Source organism: Suncus etruscus, chromosome 20 (assembly GCF_024139225.1).
Source record: "Suncus etruscus isolate mSunEtr1 chromosome 20, mSunEtr1.pri.cur, whole genome shotgun sequence".
In the NCBI taxonomy this organism is placed as follows: Eukaryota; Metazoa; Chordata; class Mammalia; order Eulipotyphla; family Soricidae; genus Suncus; species Suncus etruscus.
In genome coordinates, this window is record NC_064867.1 from 21,123,063 (window position 1) to 21,141,321 (window position 18,259).

Here is an 18,259-nt window from a genome sequence, read left to right on the forward strand (position 1 = left end):
CTCTAAACAGGCTCTGCATTTCCCTCATACATTCTCAAATATTAGGACAGTTCAAAATGTAGTTATTTCTCTAACTAAACTCTTCACTCTTTGTGATGAGCTTCCTGAGGTGAGCTGGAACTTCCAGCTCTTTTCTCTTTTGTGTCTGAAATTTATTATTGCAAGAATGTCTTTCATTTTTCTTAAAACCCATAGATGAGTGAGACCATTCTGTGTTTTTCTCTTTCTCTCTCTCTCTCTCTCTCTCTCTCTGATTTATTTCACTCAGCATAATAGATTCCATGTACATCCATGTATGGGAAAATTTTCATGACTTCATTTCTCCTGACAGCTGCATAAAAGAATGAGAATAAACAGTGTTGGCGGGGATGTGGAGAGAAAGGAACTCTTATCCACTGCTGGTGGGAATGCCGTCTAGTTCAACCTTTATGGAAAATGATATAGCTTTTAATAAATATAGAGGTTTTTTTGATTTTTTGGCACTTTATTAACCTAAATGCAAAAAATCAAGAACTTATTTTGAGCAATTGATATTACACATAATACATTTATTAATTGCTGCTTATAGTACTAACATTGATAATGATAAAGATAATAATTATGTTGATTTTAAAAGTTCTCCTTGCCTGAAATCCCCACCAGAGAATCCTGTGTTAATTCCATGAAGAGTGTGGGGGAAAGATCTTAAAGAATCTTAAAGATAAAAGATATTCTAGGTTAGGGGTCTCAAACTCAATTTACCTGCAGGCCGCAGGAGGGAAAGTTGGGGTGATCCTTGAGTGCAAAGTCGTAGTAAGCCTTGAACATTGGGGGTGTGACCCAAACAACTAAAACAAAACAAAACAAAAAAAGATTCCTCCAGGGTGGGGCCACAAAATGTTGTACTGAGGGTAGCAGATGGCCCATGGGCCGCGATTTTGAGACCCCTGTAGGTGAAGCATTTATTTCATTGAGTTTTGTCACTATGTCCCACCACTGCTTTCTGGCCTTGAGTGTTTTTGCTGTAAATCTCAAGGATGTTCCCTTGAATGTAATTTTTCCTTTTGATCTTGCTGCTTTCAGAATTCTGTTTCTATCTGTGGGATTCATCATTGTGACTAGGATGTGTCTTGGGGTATTTCTTCTGGGGTCTCTCTCGGTTGGTACTCTTTGGGCATGCAGGATTTGATTGCATATATTCTTTACCTTTGGAAGTTTCTCTTTAATGATGTTCTTGACTGTTGATACTTCCTGGAAATTTTCTTCCTGGGTCTCTGGGACTCCAATGATTCTTAATTTGTTTCTGTTGAGCTTATCATAGACTTCTATTTTCATCTGTTCCCATTCTTTGACTAAGTTTTCCTTTGTCTGTTCATTTGCTTTAAGTTTTTTTTTTTTCAATCTCTCCTGATGTATGGAGTTGCTATTTATCTCATCTTCCACAGCACCAATTCTATTCTCAGCTTCTGTTACCCTGTCCCAGAGCTTATCCATTTTGTCAATTTGTTTACTGAGTTTTTCAGGCCTGTTATTTGACCTGTTATTTCAGTATGGAGTTTTGTGATTTCTGTTTTCATATTTTCTTGGTTCTTATTAATGTTCTGTTCAACTCGATCCATGTTTTCTTTGAGTTCTTTGAGTATCTTCCATATTTCTTGTCTAAACTCCATATCTGAGAGATTGATTTTTGGTTGGCCATTTTCTGGTCATCAGAATTGTCATCTTCATTTTCTATGTCTGATGCTGGCCTGTGCTGTTTCCCCATTGTCACACTTGTATTGTGGGTTCTTCTACGTGTTGTGGTGGTATTCATTGACTAAATGATGTGCAAGGCAACGCTCCTCTGGCTCTGCCCTTTCTGGGTGGGTCGACTTGCCTTCAAGAAAGGGGAGCCCTCCGTGGATGAAGCCACACACAGGATCAAATCTTAGGCCCGAGCACGCAGTCCGGGCAGAAATGCTGGGCTTCAGTGATCCAGCAGTTCTTAGTGTGATTTTTTTCTTCTTTTTGCAGTGGCGTTCTTTCATTAGAAAGAGCACTCAGCTGCGTGGCACAGCAGAGACAGGAGATAGGACAGGGGACAAACACACACAGGCAGCACACAGAGTTTCTCACAGTCGGGCCCCACTGCTGGCGTAGATTTTCTAGCCTGATGTCAAAAGCAGGGGACCTGCCTTCTGTGAAGTACTGCTGGTTTTCACTTTAGGAAGCAGTTCCTTGGCATTCTGGCCCCTTGAATGAGCCTCTGGGAGAGCGAATTTTCTGGGCCCTTTTCTGCCCACTCCCAAGAGGTTCGGGAGACAGGACAGGAGATAAACATACACAGGCAGCACTCACAGTTTTTCACAGTTGGGCCCCACTGGGCAGGAGTAGATTTTCCCAGCTTGACGTCACAAACAGAGGACCTGCCCCAGGATACAAGAGCCACCCACTGAGTGGGAGAAACTATTCACCCAATACCCATCAGATAAGGGGTTAATCTCCAAAATATACAAGGCACTGACAGAACTTTACAAGAAAAACACATCTAATCCCATAAAAAATGGGGAGAAGAAATGGACAGACACTTTGACAAAGAAGAAATACAAATGGCCAAAAGACACATGAAAAAATGCCCCACGTCATTAATCATCAGGGAGATGCAAATCAAAACAACTATGAGGTACCACCTCACACCAGAGATTGGCACACATCACAAAGAATGAGAACAAGCAGTGCTGGCGGGGATGTGGAGAGAAAGGAACTCTTATCCACTGCTGGTGGGAATGCCGTCTAGTTCAACCTTTATGGAAAGCGATATGGAGATTCCTCCAAAAACTGGAAATCGAGCTCCCATACGATCCAGCTATACCACTCCTGGGAATATACCCTAGGCACACAAAAATACAATACAAAAATCCCTTCCTTACACCTATATTCATTGCAGCACTATTTACCATAGCAAGACTCTGGAAACAGCCAAGATACCCTTCAAAAGATGAATGGCTAAAGAAACTGTGGTACATATACACAATGGAATATTATGCAGCTGTCAGGAGAGATGAAGTCATGAAATTTTCCTATACATGGATGTACATGGAATCTATTATGCTGAGTGAAATAAGTCAGAGAGAGAGAAAAATGCAGAATGGTCTCATTCATCTTTGGGTTTTAAGAAAAATGAAAGACATTCTTGCAATAATAACTTTCAGACACAAAAGAGAAAGGCTGGAAGTTACAGCTTACCTCATGAAGCGCACCACAAACAGGAATGAGCTTAGTTAGAGAAATAACTACATTTTGAACTATCCTAATAATGAGAATGTATGAGAGAAATAGAAAGCCTGTCTAGAGTACAGGCGGGGGTTGGGTGGGGAGGAGGGAGATTTGGAACATTGGTGATGGGAATGTTGTGCTGGTAATGGGTGGTGTTCTTTACATGACTGAAACCCGAACACAATCATGTATGTAATCAAGGTATTTAAATAAAATATATATTAAAAAAGATAAAAGTTTCTTCTGGGTTAGGTTATAAATCTAACAGAGAGGTTATAAATCATTAACAGACATATTACTAGGCTACTCAACTTCTTAGGTAAGCCCAACACCTGTAACATGTTTATATAAAGTTGGAGGCCTCACTTCAATACATATAAAAAAGAGTAATTTATCAAAAAATGAATAAAACCATGGACAATTTTTAATTTGAAACAAATAAAAGGTGATTATTACATGGATTAAAGCAAAAGATCAGGGCAGGCATCATATGTAAAATATCTTTCTAATTCCAGACAAGGTGGAATTTCATCAGAGAGTAATTCCAAAGGCTAGTATATGCCTATAAACAAAGTTGTAGTATATTCTATGTGATTGTATTTATAATCTTTATTATTTTTGGACTTACATTAGGGATTTTTTTCTGGCATTCTACTTCCTGATGGCAAATAAACTCATGCATTATTTGCAGATATATTTGGAACCAACATTCACATTAATTTAATATGTTAGATTATCTAATATCTGAAGTATTTTATATGATGATGTAAATACATTTAAGTATTTGATCATTTTTATTAATTATTTTAAATGAATTATTTTATTCTACTCATTATTTTTAAGTTATTCATGGCAGTTTTGGTCATTCAGTGTACAAATTTCCCACTAGTGCACATACATTTTCCATTATCAATGTCCCCAGTTTTCTCCTGTCCTTCCCCCTGTCTGCCTCTGGGCAGGAAGTTTCTCTCTCTCTCTCTCTCTCTCTCTCTCTCTCTCTCTCTCTCTTTCTCTCTCACTTCTCTCTCCCTTTCCTTTTAGACACTGTTATTATTATGGGTATAAGGTATTACACATATCACTTTATCTCCTTTTAGCATCCAGTTCTTGTCCAGAGTTATCATTTCCAACTGTCCTTGTCATAGTGGTCCTTTTTCTGCCCTAACTACACTTTCTGGCTTTTGTGGCAATCTTCCTATCATGAACTGGTCATACTGGCCCTTGTCTTATTGCCTCTGAATATTATCATCAGTTCTCTGCATGCTCTTGCATAGAAAGTGTCTGTTCTTGTTGATGTTGGCCAAGGGTTGCCCTCATCACTAAGTTGCTGGCACATTCTGCTTTCTGGCACAGCAAGGGAAGAGAACTGAGTAAGAAAATACCAGCAAGAGAGAAGCCAAATTGTTTCTTAACTAGTAATGGATTTGATAGTCCACCAGTTTTTGCAGTATTTTATGGAGAAGAATGTGCTACTAGGTCTAGTTCACATTTCTGGGGTAGAAATCACTCAAGGTAATGACCACCAGGAGACAGGGACAGAAAAAGCTGTGTCAGAGGCTGCCATACATACATATTTACAAATGGCTGTTGTAAAGATAAGGAGTCCATCATGATTAATGAAACTCATTCTGGACTGTTTCTTAGAGAAAATCAGAAAACTCCTTTACTCTTATAAATGTTATTCCCTCTCTGTAAGTAAAAAGTTCATTTTTTCCCTATTATTTTGTATTATTTGGAGTGATTGGGTCACAACTCAGGCAGTACTCCTTGTTCAGAGTTCAGGAATCATGCCTGGCAGTGCTTTGACTACCATATGTGGTACTGGAGATTGAACCTAGGTCAGACATGTACAAGGCAAGCAATTTACCTGATGTATTATCTCTCTGGCTCCCTCACTTCTTTGCTTTTTAACAAGTAAACCTCTACATTCAAATCATTTTATTCTGATATCATTTAGATCAGTGAAAGAAAGCAATCTTTCTGTAGCCTTGTTTTTACTATGCCCTCTGGCCTAAGCCTGTATTAGAGCAGTCTACTTCAGAGCAGGCCCTAGAGAAAAGCATGAGCTGAAGTCCCCCGATACATGGCTCTGAAAGTATATTTACACTTATTGAGGTTCAATATCCTTGATATTTGGCAAAGGTCTCTAAGCAGATGATGGAAATCTTTTATCTTACATTTAAGTCAGCTCTCTTGTGTTGATAGTATTACACGAGAGTTTAGGGATAATTTGAGGGATGCTTGGAGGAAGGGCAGGAAGGAAAGAAGGGGCAGAGATATTTTTTGTTACTTTTCAAGCTTTATAAATAGTTATGGCATGGTTCTAAAAGACAGTTCCAGCGGAAAACATAGAAATTTGGAAGTCTCAACAAAAATATATCAATAGATTTAACCTAGCGTAGCTCAAGTGGAACAAGAGTCATGTTTAACTGTCTTTTATAACAGCCTAAAGAGAAATGTGTCTATTTAATTTTATATGTGAGTGATTTGTCATTGGTTTGAATAGAAAAATCTTTTCTTCTTCTTTTTCTTTCTTTCTTTCTTTCTTTCTTTCTTTCTTTCTTTCTTTCTTTCTTTCTTTCTTTCTTTCTTTCTTTCTTTCTTTCTTTCTTTCTTTCTTTCTTTCTTTCTTTCTTTCTTTCTTTCTTTCTTTCTTTCTTTCTTTCTTTCTTTCTTTCTTTCTTTCTTTCTTTCTTTCTTTCTTTCTTTCTTTCTTTTTCTTTCTTTCTTTCTTTCTTTCTTTCTTTCTTTCTTTCTTTCTTTCTTTCTTTCTTTCTTTCTTTCTTTCTTTCTTTCTTTCTTTCTTTCTTTCTTTCTTTCTTTCTTTCTTTCTACCCCTTTCCTCTCCCTTATACTTCTCCTTTCCTTTTCCCATCCCCCTTTTCCTTCCCCTCTCTTCTCTTTCCTTACTCCCGATCTTTCTTTTCCTTACTTTCCTTCCACTTTCTTCCTTCTCCCCTTCACTCATCCCTCTTCTTACCCCTTCTTTCCACTCTTCTCCTTTCTTTTCTTCCCCTTCCCTTTCCTTCTTCCCCTCCTTTTCTCATCCTTTTTTCCTCTCCCCTCTCCTCCTTTTTCTCTCCCCCCTTCTGTCCTCCCTCTCTGAACATTTACCTTTGCTCTCTCTTCCCCTCCTCTTGTCCTCCCTTTTTCTCCTCTCCCCCTTTTTCTCCTCTTCTCTTTTCTTCTCTTCCTTCCTCTCCCACCCTTCTCTTCTTCTCTTTGCTTCACTTCTCCTCTCGCTCCCTTCCCTCTTCTCTTCTTCCTCTCCTTCTAATTACCTACTCTTAGACATCCATCTTGGTTTGGCTATGAGAAAAAGGTAAGCTCCATACATGGTGCCAAGTAAGAACATGGTCTGATTGTATGCAATACAAGAGCCTTTTTACCTGCTTTATTACCTTTATGCTTTATGGCCCATCATGGCTATGCATGTAAAAATAACTCCTGGCTTGGGGGGACCATATGGGACACTGGGGATCGAACCTCAGTTCGTCCTAGGCTAGCGCCGACAAGGCAGAAGCCTCACCACTTGCACCACCACTCTGGCCCCAGTACATTTCCTTTTATTTTTGTTTTTCTAAAGTAAAGATCATAATGCTAAGGAGTTAAGTTATTTATTTGCTGTCTGATAAATATTCTGAGATATATAAATGTTTACAAAGGTCCTCAAAGAGGCTATGCTAAAAAAAGCATTGACAGTTGTTATGAAATGTATCTGGAACATACTATCCTTCCTATTTGGGACCTTTTGTTTAGAACACAGATATTGTATCACAATAAATTCTTTTCATCTCACCTTTACTGCACAATAATGGGAGATTTAGGAGCACAAGTTAAGATATCTTTCAGTGTCTGCTCTATATGTCACTTCTTATTTGCTTTAAATGCTAAATATGTCATATAAAGCCCTATAATGACCAGTTATTTTTATTTTCTTTATTTTTTGAGACATCTTTTGTTTACATCAATTATGTTTCAGGAATGCTTTTCACAGCTCTTCAAAAATAAGTTATCATACCACATCTACTGCCAAATGCAGAGATTCCCGTCATGTGAAAATTTGTAGAATCTCTCACTGCAGGTTATTGCAGTAAGCTGCAAGTGTGCCTGCTGCTTGGCTGCCAGAGCCCAGTGCTGCAAGGTTCACAGAGGCCTGTGATGCCAGGCTGTGGGTGGGGCCAAGTGCCTACCCAGGGATGCCAACATGCAGTGACCACCCTCCCAAGACTAAGAGAGAGAAGAGAGAATTAGAAACCAAGTATTAATTTTATTCCTCCTGGAGTATGAGGCCTGCTGCCAATTCCCAGGAGGTTTTTGAGAGAGAGGGAGAGATAGATAGAAATACACTGGCCATAGGTAGGGATGGTGCAGAGGCCCGGGTTCAAGAAAGAAAGAGAGAGGGATAGATACCAAGTAGGGAGCATATCTCTGATGCTTTATCTCTGGCTCCCCACAGACCAGCAGCAAGCACTGCTTTGTTCACTATCTGCCCCCCACCCCAATGATCCAAGCTTTTTCTTTTATACAGAAATGACAAAGGGTAGTGTCCAAGGGGATGTCCAGTTTCAACTGTCATTACGAGTGGGCTTATTCAAGTAGTGTATCCAAGTCCAATGGTCATACATCAATACCATCATATCATCTATTGAATTTCCCTCTATCATTTACCCTGTTAGCTCCTTACCCCTACCCTTCTCTGTCAACCTCAATGTGATGGTCTGAATCCAAGTGTTACCTTTAACTTGATTTGATCTATTTTCTTGCTTGATTTCTTTGCATTCCATACAATTGAGATTATTCCATACTTCTCTTCCTCTTTTCGACTAACTTCACTTAGTGTATAAAACCTTTCAGTTTTATCTATGCTGCCACAATGCCAAAATTTAATCTTTTCTTACAGCTAAGTAGTAGTCCTCTACCATATACTTAAACCACTTGTTATTTATCCAGTCATTATAATGACCAATCTTTATTAATTTTCATGCACATAATTTTCATGCACTTTTTTGTTCATTTTTTTTACAGCAGCCATTCAGTAACATGCTGTTCCAGCTGCAGTGTGGAAAATAAAATCTACCAAAACTTTGGCTTATTTTGGAATGCTGAGTAGTCTGAAAGAGGCACACAATAATAAATATAACAAATATATTATAAATAAATAAAAATAAATGTAATTAAATTGAATTCTGACATAAATCTAAAAACTAGAATTTTGAAAACAGGAAAAATATTTTCTAAATACCAGTTCAGCCACTTAGTAGCAGCTTCGGATATAAGATTTTAATAGTTTTCTTGATTTTGAAACATAAATAAAAATAATACAGTAATTAGCTGAGATTGCTATTGTCTGGACAAAATGAATTAGTGTATAAAACTCTAAGCATAGTGTCTGATTTTGCATAATTTAAAATACATTAGTTATTTTCATTTCTTTCTAGTTTAGACTCATTGTTTAATCTTGACTCGATAACCTTATTGATATAAACTATTTTGACAACATAACAGACTTATCGGGAGACTCAATAGTACTTAGCTTTTAAGGACAACAACAAATATATATATATGTGTGTGTGTGTGTGTGTGTGTGTGTGTGTGTGTGTGTGTAGATATCATTAGATTTACTTTCCAAGTTCACATTCAGGACAGAGATAACTATGTGGTCATAAATACCTCATCCTGAGAGAAAACTAATAATGACTTTGTGGAGTTGTCAGTGCCTGGAATTCAAGAGTAAAGCATCTAATTCTTAAAATTTATTTGTGGCCGCATAGTTCTTCTGTCTCTGATTTTATATTTATGATAAAGGGACAACAGAGCATTTTTATAGCTCAGAAGATTTTACAGCTCAGAAGATTAATGGGGAACATAATTAAAGTACCTGGCACATAACATATTGTGAATAAACATCATCTTAAATTGATACTAAAAATACCAGGAAAAGAGGAAAATTGGGAGGATCATGTAAGAAGACATTAAACATCAACACAGAGTCCCATTTATAACCCTCCCTCATTGGTACAATTCATACTTCTGCAGTTGTAGACATTCTGATAAATGTACTACTTTTCACCCTATTCACTTTATATCTGGTTGCTATCTCTACTCAGGTCCTTCTGTTGAACACTAGAGTTAGGTTAAGTAATTGGCTACAAATCAGTTCAGGAATCAGAGAGAAGGAATGCGATTTCTTCTGGTTGTTCTAGAAGCTGTATTTCTTCATATGTGTGAATTGGGGCATGAGTTATTCGAATATTTAATGTCCAAACAGTTCCCCCCCCCCTTTTTTGTGAAAGGGGTATTGAAGAGGAAACCCATACCCAGAGTTGCTTAGGGGTTACTCCTGGCTCTGTACTTAGGAATCACTCCTGGCAGGTTCAGGGGACCAAATGAGTTGAGAGGTCAGCAAGGCAAACTCCCTACATACTCCCAAAATACTATGCTCCACTATACTCCCTACATACTATACTGCCTACTTACTAACTCCCTACGTATTCCCTATGTACTACAGCTCCATTTCTCTTCTTGATGAGTCTATCTGCTTCCTTGCTTTTCCTATGGGTTATTAATTTTAGTTTTTCTCACAATCCAGTGAGTTCAAGTGGCCCAGGATGATTTTTTCCTGAGCTATCATTTAATGTCTTTTTCCAGTAATTAGAGAATCGTAAGCCAGAAAGATTTTCTAAACCCCTTGTTCCAAATTCTATTCACTTTGCACACTGCTCCACTTGAACTTGACTAGTGTTTATTTAGCAGTTCTAACCACGGTGTTACAATTTCCTTTAGGATCGTAATTGCTTTGCCACAGACCCAGCTCTCAAAGGAAAAAAAGTAAAAAAGGTAAAGTGTGTTTCCTTCTTGGTCATCTCATGGTTTCTGTGCCCAAAAGATAGGCTGATAGTATCAATTTTATGAATTTTTAAAGCTTCAAAGAGCAAAACGAAGGAGGAAGGAAGATAAAATGGATGCTTTGATCTAGCAAATTCTAACACAGATTGTTTTCCATTTTTGAGTTATGAGTGATGAGGAACATTAATGATAATTTAAAAGAAACAATAAATTACTAGCCAAAAGCACACTGTGGGGTGAAGAGATTAATTCATTTACTAACGAGGTTAATTAATTGAATGTGTATATGATAAAGAAATCCCAAGGTGATGTTTTAATTGGCAGTTGTATTCTAGTGAGAGTGAAGAGAGGAAAGTGAACTATTGCAGAGAATTTGATCTCAATGTTTTTGACGATGCCTTTACTGTTTCTGTACTAACCAGGTTATAAGAAGATACAATTTCCTGAAGTTCTTTGGAGGTAGTGACATTCCAGCTACTCAGCAATAATTTTTTAACTCTGTGCCCCAGCCTACTCTCCTCATTTTCTCTTCCTCCTATCAAAGTTAGCAAAGAAAAATCTTTGGACTGACTCCATTTGGACTGACTCCATAGAATTCTTCTACTGTATATATTAAATGGTTTCTGACAATTTTTATTGTATAAAAACTTGATCTCATTAAAGGAATTTAGAAAACAGCAGTGTATGAACACAGAAGTCAATTCATAGCACTCATATGTACTATGTAAGTCCTGTTAAGAAAACTATGTACTACTACATTTATGTTTTTAATAAAGAAGCAGTATCAGAAGAATTTGTTTTTATTCTAAGAAGCTATTCTGTGTTTTCTTTTAAGATTAAAAACATTTACTAAAAAGTGCTAGAGATTGTTTCCAGATTCTGGTTTAAATAATGCTACAATGAAAAGAATAAGGCAGAGGGATTTTCTGCAGGGTGTTTTTGGGTTCCTGGGGTATATTCCTAGGACTGATATTACTGGATCATATAGGACCTCGATTTTTAGTTTTTTGAGGAATATCCATATTGTTTCCCAAAAAAGGCTAGACCAGTCAACATTCTCACCAACAGTGAATGAAAGTCCCTTTGATAGGTGCACGAATAAGCAACTTTGATACATCTACATAAATCTACATAAAAGCAGCTTAGGAAAAGGGAACTCATAATTTGCTTATATATGAATGAATATGGAGAGTATCATACTGAGTGAAATGAGTCAGAGAGCCAGTGAGTCTATAGCCATAGAATGATCTCACTCATTATGGGAATAAGAAAAATGATGGTAAGACAATAATATCCAGAGACGATAGAGATGGGGGCCCAGAAGGACCAGTTTATAATAGGAAGCTTGCCACAAATAGCTGGAAAATGCAGTTAGGGAAGAGAAGGGACCACTGTGAGAGTGATCATTAAAACTGATCACTCTGGACAGGAACTGAATGCTGAAAGGAGGTAAAGTGATTTGCATGGTACCCCTTCGTTAACAGTGTGTAAAAGCATTGTCAAAAATAGGAATAAGGAGAGAGAGAGATAGAGAGAGAAAGAGAAGATAAGTAAAGTGACTGTCCAGAGGTAGGCAGATGGGAGGATGGGAGGAAATGGGGGACAATGGTGGTGGCATATGGGCACTGGTGAAGGGTGGTGTACATTGTATGACTGAAACTCAGTCATGAACAACTTTGCAACCATAGTGTTTAAATAAAATAATTAATAAAAACAAATAAATGAATAAAAGTAATAGAGAGGAGGGATGGAGTCAGTACAAAGGAGTGAGCACGTGCCTTATAGCACATAATAATGAGAAGCTCCTCCCTTTCATAAAGCACCTTGGGTATTTGACCCTACAAACAATGGCAGGTCTAAGCAACACAAGCTGAAGCAATTAGCCCTTGGACTACGACCACCTTTTTATCTCCTTAACACTGTTGCAAAGACCGTCTCCTCTCCTTTCCACCCAGTCTGAAAGTTAATTGAATATAATGTCATTTAATTTATGTAAGTGTTACCTTGTACTGTATATTTTCTGGGAAATCAGCCATGTTTTCCAGGGATTCTCTGGAAGGAAACACTGCTTCATTGTTGTTCCAGATACAGGAATGGGTCTTGTAAATACTCGCCCTTGCCAGTAGAGGGTATTAGAGAGACACTGCAGAGGTGCTTGCTACAGGTCTGACACAGTGAATGCAGAATGCTAGTATATGTATATATAATACATATATAATACATTTATATATAATACATATATATGTATATACATATATATATATGGTGGTGCTCACTTTTAGCGTGCCTGTTCTGGTCTTAACCACGGTCCATCTGAACCCCAGGAGAAGGTGTTCTATTTATGCCCTGCATGAATTTCCTTGCCCTTCTGCCTCAGTTTAGTAAGCATAGACCTTTCTGGTCCTGATTATCAGTAGTGGGCTATGTCTATCTATATACCTTCTTCCTTCTTCTAAAGCGTTACTGCTTAAATTGAGGCCTCTTCTTTTTTATTTTTTTTTTTATTTTTTGGATTTTTTTGGGACACACCCGGTGACGCTCAGGGGTTACTCCTGGCTATGCGCTCAGAAATCGCTCCCGACTTGGGGGACCATATGGGATGCTAGGGATCTAACCCAGGTCCGTCTGGGTCAGCCACGTGTAAGGCAAATGCCCTACTGCTGTGCTATCGCTCCAACCCCAAGGCCTCTTCTTTTAAATGTGTTTTCTTCCTGGGCATTGTCTGTCATAGACTTTTCCTTTTGGTTTTATGTCATTCCCATTGGTGCTCAGAGATCACAACTGAGCCTTCCTTACCTGCTGTACTCTCCAGCCCCATAGTCTGTTATTTAGCATTCTTGCATCTTCTTAGAAGTCTTTGTTTTATTATTTTAGAATATTTATAAATATTTTAAATATAGTCTAATTATTATATTATATAATTTTATTATATTATATTGTATTAGAATATAATATTTTAACCTTTAACAAGGCCAATTGCTGTGTAATTTCTGTCTTTTGACTAGATCTGATATATACATGGTGCAGTAAATATATTTGGCAATAAATATGTTTGGTGCCCTTGATAGTGCTTTTGGTGCCCTCTCTAATTTGCTGGACACTCCATGCCTAGGGAGCCCTACTGCAAGCACCCGAAACTTTATGCTATGGCTTTGCCTACACCTTTGCAGGGGGAAGGCCACACCATGGGGTTACTTTCTCTGGGAACATGCCTCAGCTATGATGGAATATGAATGAGGCATAGGCTGTTTCCTTCCTCCTCAGATCCTCAGATGGGAAAACAGATCATGTTTTATGCCTCCCAGAGACATAAAACTTTGTATCTTTGAGTTTCAGTTTTTCATAGTGATCATCTGATGTTTATTGGATTACTTCCTCACTTACCTCATTTCTCTATTTCTGTGCTTTTGAAGTTACCTCATAAATCAATGATTTTACCATTTTTTTCTTTTTTACCTAAAGATATGCCTCTGAGGGAATTTAGATTAAGACATTTCATCTCAGAGAAGATTGAATGAAGACACTGAGTATTAATCATCTTTCCAAAATCAGGTAGAAAAGTCATAGATTAAAAATTCAGTATATTCAGTTTGAGTTTCCTTATTTATATTTATATCAGCTATTGTCGATTTACAGTTAATTTAAATATATGTTAGAAAAATTCAGATTAATTCTTCTAGTTTCAGTGCATAAACCTGAGAATATAGGAAAACCATACATAAGAAAAATTGACTTGTTTAGAAGTAAATCTTTGATAAGAGTTTGTCATTGCAGCCACATTGACACTATTAGGATAAATAAGACGAGACCAACGAGATGGTACAGGGGTTAAGGCACATTTTTTATATGCTCCTGATCTCAGTTTAATACCAGCTCAACATGGTCCTCAAGCACAGCTAGGACTAAGATTTGTGCATAAAGCCAGAATTAATCATTGACTGTGAACTAACCACCTTATAGCTTCCCCCACACAAACAGAAAAAAAATTAAAAAAACAACAGAATATAGAAATTTTCTGATAAAGGACATTTTTTCCTTATTTTAAGATTTTATCTCCAGATTTTCCTTCCTTCCTTCCTTCCTTCCTTCCTTCCTTCCTTCCTTCCTTCCTTCCTTCCTTCCTTCCTTCCTTCCTTCCTTCCTTCCTTCCTTCCTTCTTTCCTTCCTTCCTTCCTTCCTTCCTTCCTTCCTTCCTTCCTTCCTTCCTTCCTTCCTTCCTTCCTTCCTTCCTTCCTTCCTTCCTTCCTTCCTTCCTTCCTTCCTTCCTTCCTTCTTGTTTTGTTGTTTGGTCATGCCCAGCTATTCTTAGGGTTTACTCATGATTGTGCTCAGATTATATGTTGAACTGGGTTGGCCATGTGCAAAGAAGGCAAATGCCTTACCTGCTGTACTACTATCTATGTAGCTCTCTATTAATTTTTTTCCTCCAAATTTACCACTTTTATTTGTCTGGTATTTTTGTATTATATGAATACAATAATTTTTATTGACATACTTTTAGTATGCAGATTTTTTAAAATACAGATTATTTTTTTAACTATTGTTAAGTGGTAAATTAGAAGTGCTGTTATCATTTACTGGGTTGTTTGCTGTTCCTTTCTGCCATTCTTATTGATGAATTGTATCCTGTGCTATTTAATGCATTTTCTCCAAGTTTTTCAGAGTCAGAGATTTAAGATTAAAATTTTGGGTTTACACACACCATCATAGTTATATCTTCTACAGACAGCTACCCTTGTTTTGGAAAAACTTTCTGGAAATTTGACTTCACTTCTGCCATATCTGAATTTTTGGAGAGTTTTTCCAGTAAGTTCTCTCAATGTTTTCAGGGCAGCAGCTTTAGGCATCTGATCTGGTATTAGCAAGATAACTGACAGTTCTCAGTTCAAGCCTATAGAAGAAAATTGCAGAAGGAACTTTGTCTCTTCTCAACCTGGGAAAGTAATAAAGAATTGGAAACACCTTGTCTAATTTAGAATATCTATGTCAGTTGTGTCTTTTTTGGGTCTATTTACTGATGCATTTCTTCCCCTGATGGCTTAACTGTTGCCCAGGGCTAGCTATGTTCATTTTTATGAATATGTTCAAAATGGTGCTAAGTTGCTCTTATGGCATATATATGCAGCTGGCTCTGTGTTGAAATATAATGCCCTGATTTTTGCACAAAGCAACCATCTGTAACTAACACCAGGAAAAAATCGAGATAGGTTTTCCTTGAGACATTCTATAATCTTGAGACAAAAGCTTTTCTCCAGGCCAGTGATAACTAATCCTATAATTTGGGCCTGCTGTTTTAACCAAACGATGCTCTTCCAAACTAAGCCTATAAAACTCAGAGGCACTGATGTTGTCCTAGGAATACATTTTCTTCCATAGATATGAGGGTAAACTGTAGAAACAGGAAAGATTACAATATAAGGGAGTTAATATGAATTAGAAAGTGATATCTTCATCTATGAATATGTAAATTTTTAGAAAATTTTAAAATAGAGAAATGATGATAAGTCACTAGGGAAGAGATTGTATCTTGATATGAATCTTAATAAATATTTTATTACACTCAAATTCCTTCCTGTCTAATATCCTCTTCAGCTTTTTCTGCCTTCCTGTTGGCCAGACTGGAGCATAGTCTGAGACTAACACACACCAGAAGACCAGTGTTCTATTTTCTGACTATATCTGGCAAGAGGGTCTGAATTTTTTTTTTGGGTCACACCTGGCAGTGCTCAGGGGTTACTCCTGGCTCTATGCTCAGAAATTGCTCCTGGTAGGTTCGGGGGACCATGTGGGATGCTGGGATTCGAACCACCAACCTTTTGAACGCAAGACAAATGCTTTACCTTTATGCTATCTCTCCGGCCCCTGAATTTTTCATCTTCAATAGTTTTCTAGTTCTGCTGATACAGTGGGCCAGGAAAACACATTTTATAACCATTGTTCTAGAACAACCTTTTTTCATAATCTGGGTATATACTGGGGTCATGTAAATACATTTTAAAATATTCTGACACTTGGGCTTCAACTCACAAACACTAACTGGAATTTTAAGACTGAACCCAGGAATCTGATTTGTTAAACCTACAGAGGTTCATCTCCAAGTTTCTAAAACTCTAACTCGAGGATTATATTAACATATAGACTTACTGTAATGTAACAGCAGCTCTGAGATGATCCTCAAAATGTTCTCCTTTAGTCTTTTTAAATAAGCATCAAGATGAAACTGATGCTGCCCTGAATCACACTTTGAGAAATCAGAACTAGAAATGGAGCCTCCTATATATCCTCCTTTTTTGGAGAGAGAGAGAGAGAGAGAGAGAGAGAGAGAGAGAGAGAGAGAGAGAGAGAGAGAGAGAGAGAGAGAGAGAGTTAACCAGAGAGTGATCCAAGTCTAGATAGCAAATGTATTTGGGTTACAAGAAGCCAAAGCTGGCAATTTTTATTTTGGTTTTTGGGTCACACTCAGTGATGCTCAGGGGTTACTCCTGGCTATGTGCTCAGAAATTGCTCCTGGCTCTGTAGAACATATGGAATGCCGGGCATCAAACCCAGGTCTGTCCTGGGTCAGCCGTGTGCAAGGCAACTGCCCTACTATAGCTATATAGCCCCAGAGTTGACAATTTATTTTTTGTTCTGGTTGATTGATTGGGCAGAAGGTGCTTTTTTGACTCATTTTGGGCAATGAGTTTCCATGGTAACTTTTAGATATCCATGCTTCAACCTGAGAATTTTTATACATCATTGTCAATGACACCAAGTGACCGTAAGGATACTCACAGTTTCGCCACATGGCTCCAGTGACACATGGGACTGTCTTTGTGCTCCCATGAAGATGCAGCTGAGTTGAGTCCCTTCTTCTGTAGTAATTAACACTGATCACCATTCTCCTTACTGCTTCTGTACATATTCCCCATAGTGAGTGGTAAATTCTGACTCAAGACTTATAAATCATCGCTAAGAACTGACTACTGCTGAAGTAGTAGTATTTGGAATTTATAGAAAATTTACTCCTGAATACAAGCAGTGCCAAGGGGTAGGATGCTCTTTACCAGGAAGGAATCCTCTTACCTGAGAATAAGAAAGTTTCTGAGAAAAATGAAAAGCATGTACACACTTTAAAGTTTTACTTCCACCCATTTTATTCTCTGTTGTACTCCTATATATCACAATGTACTCTCTATTTTTATCAAGTCAATTTTATAAACAAAACAAAAAATGCAACAAAAAATAAATCCCAACCCTCCAACAGAGCCTCAGATGACTAAATTCTACCTTATTCATGTCCAGCATCTATAATGGGGACAAAACTAAGGCAGAAGGAAATAGAGCAAGAAAGCATAGTTTTTGCCACACATGTATTGTGCCTTCCCTGCTGGCTTGTTTTATTTTATTTTTTTTCTAGAATGCAGAGCTTATTTCATTCTCTGGGACAACAGGCACAGATGTTCTGCCTCAGTCTCACTGGGTTGTCCTGTCTTTTGTGAGCTCTTTATTCAGGGTTCTGTTGAATGACACAACTCAAGGAACAGTTTCTTTCAGGCCCACAGACTGCAGGGAGTGACATTTAGCTTATTCCCTCTGGTGGAACCTGCCTACTCAATAGGATGCCAAGGGAAGTCTTTGAAGGCATCTGTGTGAAGTGGCAGACACTTTCTCAGCTCTGCTTTAGCCCAGAGGAGCTATGGGCCAGAGGGCAAGAGCACATGTCACAGGGGAAGTTCTAAGGCTTTCTCCTGACAATATTCCATCTTTTGTGGCATGGAGGAGTGATGGGCATGCGCAGTGTGTGTGTGTGTGTGTGTGTGTGTGTGTGTGTGTGTGGTTCCTAAAGCAACAGCAAGTTTCATGAAGAAATATTATGGACTGTACAAAACATGTATTGTTTATGTAATGCATTAAAGAATGAACTTCCCAGATATTTATGAAATATAATTTTAAATAAAACAAATAATTTGAAATTAGAATAGCATTATAAAGTGGGTTTAATGACTAATATTTAGATAAATACATCACAAGCCACATGGGGTTAGGGGCAGACATATCACGTTTTTACCCTGGTGCCTCCTGAACAGTTCATATTTTTAAGGTGTATGCTGACTTGATTGTCAATACTGTGATGAAGAGATTGCAGGGGACTTAGTTTGAAAGATGGTAATCTCTGTAGACAGAATGTCATAGG